The sequence below is a fragment of the Hesperophylax consimilis genome, chromosome 28, assembly GCF_061612785.1.
Source record: "Hesperophylax consimilis isolate HC1 chromosome 28, BYU_Hcon_1.0, whole genome shotgun sequence".
NCBI classification, from domain to species: Eukaryota; Metazoa; Arthropoda; class Insecta; order Trichoptera; family Limnephilidae; genus Hesperophylax; species Hesperophylax consimilis.
Window position 1 is genome coordinate 19,910,383 of NC_142863.1, and position 6,135 is coordinate 19,916,517.

The window sequence follows — 6,135 nt, forward strand, 5'->3', positions numbered from 1 at the left end:
AAAATTAATAAATAAATAATCATAAAAAAATAATTAAAGACTTTTATTTTTATATCTGCAAACTTTTCCTGTTGAGCGACCTATTAACCGTAAGTATTATTTAATTTATTTTAAAGTGACACCTCACAAAAGCGCCCCTGTCTGTACAATGTTTTTTTTTTATTTTTATTTTTTTATTTTTTTTATTTATTTGGGAAAATCAACAGATTATTTACAAATATAAGAATAAACTAAATAATAAAGATAAAATCCAATAACAGATTTTCACTTAAAATTATAATAATAATAAAGAATATTAAAAAAAAACATTACGGTTCTGTACCCGTGGCCTGAGAGATTTACAAAAAATACAATATTGTAAATAATAAATAAAAAATAATAACAGATCTAGGAACACAAATAAAATAAAAATTTAAAGTTAACTGATATACTAATAACCAGCTAAATTTCAAAAATTTAAATTTAACTGATATACTAATAACCAGCTAAAATTCAAAACATAATGTATTGTAAAATTTCAACACAGCAGCAATCAATAAAAGCACTACACAATAGCAATAATAACAATATAATAAATGTATACCTACAACTAAATTGAACACATGAGTATAAATTGGAAGGTAAGTAACTGGAAAGGATTCAAAGCAATAACATGATAACTTCCAGTAGAATATTTAAAATTATTTAATGTTAGTTATTACATATCTTTTAAAGGTTCCTAAATTACTTGTGAATATGTCCATATCATTAAAATTCTTATTAAATATACTACAGGCTCTGAATATAAACGCATTTTGTCTGATATTAGTAGAACATTTATGGAGATGAAAAAGTGATTTTTCTCTAGTTCTAACGCTCGGGACTCTAAAATTAATTTCAGACAGAAGGGGAGAACAATCAATAAAGCCATTGATAATTTTATTGAGATATATTATATCTGCGGAGTCTCTTCTAGTTTTTAATGGCTAAAGTCCATAAAGGTCCATCGAGCTGTTAACGTCAAGGTTTGAATTTAATTTGAAATTTAAATGGTGGACAAATTTTCTTTGGATGGCTTCAATGCGATTTATGTAAATTTTATATTGAGGATTCCATATGGGAGAAGCGAATTCAAGATGACTGCGAACATAAGAAAAATACAATATTTTAAGTGTTATGATATTATTAAATTCTTTTCCAATACGGAATAAGAATCCTAGCATTCTAAGGGCTTTCTTAACAATCATATCAATATGAGCCTCAAATGTAAGTTTACTGTCAAGTATAACACCTAGATCACGAATTTGTGTAACTTTTTTGAGTAATTGGCCAGCTATATGATAATTATGGTCAAACTTAATTTTATTTCTAGTGAAGGTAATTACATAACATTTAGAAGTGTTCATGTTGAGACGATTGCGGATACAATAATCATTAAGCCAATACAGATCTTCTTGTAGTTTAAAGCAGTCAATTATAGAATGAATAGGCAGGAATATTTTCATATCATCAGCGAAAAGTAGAACATTTGCTTAATTAAAGCATTTTATAATGTCGTTGATGAAAATTGTAAACAGTAACGGTCCCAGGTGAGATCCTTGGGGCACACCTGAGGGTATATTTACAATTTCAGAGATGAAACCATTTATTGTTACTCCCTGAGTGCGCCCATTAAGATAGGAGACTAACCATCTATATAAATCCCCATGAATTCCCATAGCTAGTAATTTGGACAAAAGAAGACTGTGGTCAATTTTATCAAACGCTTTTGAGAAGTCTGTATAGATTACGTCAACTTGGATTTGATCATCCATTGATTTAGTAATATTTTCAATGAAAATGGCAAGATTAGATACAACCGATCTTTTTTTCATAAAGCCATGTTGGTTCACGAGTATTACAGACTCGATGCAGTTATATAGTTGTTCATGAACAATTTTTTCAAAAATTTTACTAAAGATTGGTAATTTAGATATCGGTCGAAAATTCTGGACATCATTTTTTAGCCCCAGACTTAAAAACAGGTGTGATGAGAGCACTCTTCCAACGATCAGGAAAGATACCTTCTTTCAATGAGGATTGAAAGAGCAATAATAGGGGCTTCGAGATTACCTTGCTACACATTTTGATAAAGAAAGCCGGAATTTTATCACTACCCGCACCCAGTGAGCTAGAAATAGTATCGATTATTTTTTCTATTTTTTGTTTTGAAACTGATACCGAGGAGATATTAACTTGATTGTCAAAATGATAGTTGGTAGAGTGTACATCGGAAATAGTGTTGTAATTAAAGGTGGAGACGAAATGCTGTGAGAACAGGTTACATATTGCGAAAGGATTTTCAGCAGTCACTTCGCCCAGTATCATAACATGAGGTAAACCAGAATTATTTCTTTTTCCTTTAACATAAGACCAAAAGTTTTTAGGGTCACGAGATATATTAAGTTCAGCGTTTGTTATAAATTGTTTAAGACATTCTCTAGACAATTTCTTTTGCCTTGATCGAAGGATACAGAATTCATGGTAGCGCACTTTTATTGGCCCAAATAAATATTCCAACTGACAACTAGGTTAAGAATCCGTATCGGAATTTACACTGTTTATATTACAATTAATTAAACAATTTATACACTGTTTTTTTGTGTTGAATGTTCCACCTGTGTGGTTCATACACTGCTTCACTGACATTAGTTAAGTTTTCACTTGGGTTTCAGAGATTCTTATGAATGTTTATATTCTTTGTTTAGTCACTGTGTATGAGATTTTTAGCGGCTGATAAATCCGAAAAAAGACACCAATTTGTAATAGAAGTAGGCACAGTCGATGCGCAATATTGGATTTAGTAACTTCAGCAATTTACGGTTCGATCACTTTAGCTTTTTCTGTTGTTATCTTTAATAACAATGTACAAGTGTTATGAGGCAAGTTAAGGTAGGGGCTGTAGGAAGCGATATGTTCATGTGATTCTTGAAGAGGCCCGAATTATATGATGGATGAAAAATATGACATGGAGTCTATTATTCAATATTTTTTTGATGCGAATCTGCACTTCCAACCGTCTCGAACCAGTGGGACTATGACATTTCCAATTGGGAAAAGTTGTGAGGCTGAAGGTAGTTGAGAGGGGAAGGAGATATGTAAGAAGAAAGTTGGGGAGGACCTGGCTCTGGTGATGTTTGAACAGGGGGATACTGAGAGAATCTACTGTGGTGGTACACCATTATGCCAATCTCCAAAGTACCACGCCATCATAGAAACATTCTAGAAAGTTCATCCCTTGTCTAGGTTTGTTTGGCAATATCTGCCATAGCAACCAAAATGTTCGAGAAGGTTCGTCACCTTATAAAAGCGACAGTGTGAATTAACTCGACAGTCCTTCACGAATTAGCAGTCCTTGAGTCATCAATCAGCAATTCACTGCCACACGGACCTACCACACCTACGTCCAACTCTGCACGGATTATCATGGACTCTTCGGATCATATGACGCTGACCATATAGCGCTGATCTCACGCGCCTAGACCCTGCGACCACTTCGCCGGCCTGCATCTCCTGCACATCTGCCGACCAGGTCCATCACATCTTGGCTATCCTTTTTACACTGAAGTACCCAAAAGATTCCACGTCTTCACCAGTGCTGAACGCATCCACGAGTCCGGTCACCACGATGTCGACTCACTGACACCGCTTCGACCACTCCACTGCAGTCATCGCCGCGTACACCTGGCATCATCATTATCATCGTCCGTAGTCATCTTACAACTGCGAAACTCTACTGACTCAAAATAAAAAACGCTGTAACACAACAACCTATCATCTTTCATTCACCCGCTACCTGATCCCCAAACTACCACTCTGGAACCTCAAATAAACAACGTATATAATAATTTTTTTGGAACATTTCAAAAATTATTACCACACTTTGAAAATATATATTGTTTACGCCTACCTATACACGGTGTCTGGAATGTCGTAGTACAAGCGGGAGGTTGCTGAATTTAAATCACCTTTGGAGTCGATTTCGTGGTATAACTTTTTTGATTTTAGCTTTCGTTAAAAAAAAAATCGTCAATTAAAAAAAAGTGGTATCCAGGCGGTTAATATCAACTGTTTAGTCTTTTAAAATACGTTGAAGCATAGACCCAGCTCCAGACGTTTTTTTCAACTACTTATTTGCTGTAAAAAAAGGAATAAAATAAATAAATTAAAATGCTCAGGTCGAAATTTTTTTGGTGTACATTGTTGTAGATTCACCAGTTTCATCAGGCTTTTACATGTGTATAGTAAAAAATATATATTTATACAGTACATAAGTAAACTGTCGCAGTAACAATCTTTTGTATTTGTTAAGTGATAAATTAAAGGGTTCCATGATAACTCTTCAAAATGACAATTCGACACACATATAAAAAGTGCTATAAAGTTATGAAAAGTGATGAATTATTATTATTTCCCTCCATAAGTTTTTATTAATATACCTATAATATACAGATGTCACCCGTGACAGGTAAAAGCATTTTTTTTAAACAGCGCCATCTGTTGGACTTAAAAGCAACACGCGTTATTGTTTCTCTATATGCACAGATAGACTGAGCCACAACAAAGCGTGGCGGGGTACAGCTAGTTATAAATAAAAAATAAAATACAATTTAGTAAAATAAGAATTGAGCGGCTGAAAAACTATTCTTGGACCATAGACTTTCAAATTAATAGACTTGTCCTAACATGAAATATGGGTATCATTTCTTCGAGCTGGAGGCAACCACGTGACAATATTTTTGGCACCAGGAGGATCCGAGAATGCTTTGAATAAACTATGTCATGAGTCGTAAATTGACCACCGAAGAGCGCACACTGCAATTAGTAGACCATACGTCGAAAAGGAAAGTTCGTTAATATAAGGTATGGTTTGTAGCGCTGTCCATTGTGGGTCTTTTCTACGTAGGAACTGAATGTTCGTTTTAAACGATTCGCTTGACGTAAAGACGCTAAAATTGAGTGAGGCGGGTGTATTATGACACACATATAAAAGTGTTTAACTAAATAGTGTAACAAAATATTAAATTTGGAAACAAGTGCGAACTTTTGTTGACTAGATTTAGGATATGTAGTACAGTAAAGTTTTTTAGGCAGCCGGCCATTTGCGCGCCATTGTAAAAAGGATCAGTAATTCATTTTATTTTCGAGGACGGAAAGGTGATATTACAATGCGAGTTGCCTGTATACTGTCAGATTTATTTATTGACAGATCACCGAAAGTGGGACGGTCAGGCCGCCTCCCGCGCTCCGCGTACCTTGGTTTGTTTCCGATTGTATCATTCCCGAGTGGCTTTGAATGTCTGTGTTTTGAGCTAAAAAAAATCATCGCGTGAATAACATATTGGTTTACTTGAAGGTTTCACGGTTTTGAAGGTTTATTTTGAAATCTCAAAGTTTCCAAGTGCTATTTGAACAGGTGCCAGGTCTTTCAGCGGAAGCAGGGCTAGGTAGCTACTTATTCTGTTGTTTCTCTGTGAAAATAAAACATAAATCCTGATTAAAAGTACGAAATAACTTTAATAAAAGGATTATTTTCGTTTGTGTTCGGATTAATCCAATTATTAAATCCTTGTTTATCTTGTACCTAATCCCAGATGTAAAAGAAGATTAGTGAATTCTGAACATAAGAATGAGATACAGCTTTTATATACGGTTGCTAGAGTTACCTATGTATTGTGTATGAAAACCCGTGTCTCCACAGGCTTCGGATCTTTAAAAACATCTAAATTTAAAGCGGTGGGTGAAAAAATGAACCGCCCTCCTATTGATACCAGCAAAATTCACGTAAAAGTATTGAGCAATTCAATCGAAGATCTGACAAAAGATTTGTCAGATTTTCAGAAGTCATAAATCGCCAAGAAGTAAAAAACGCAGCTCTGATACCCTAATATGCGATTTATCGCGTAAATCTTCGATTGAATCATGGACGATTATTAGCGAAAATCTTCGATTGAATCATGGACGATTAACAGCGTAAATTTCCGATTGAATCATGGACGATTAATAGCGTAAATATTCGATTGAATCATGGACGATTAATAACGTAAATCTTCGATTGAATCATGGACGATTAATAGCGTAAGTCTTCGATTGAATCATAGAGTAAATCTTCGATTG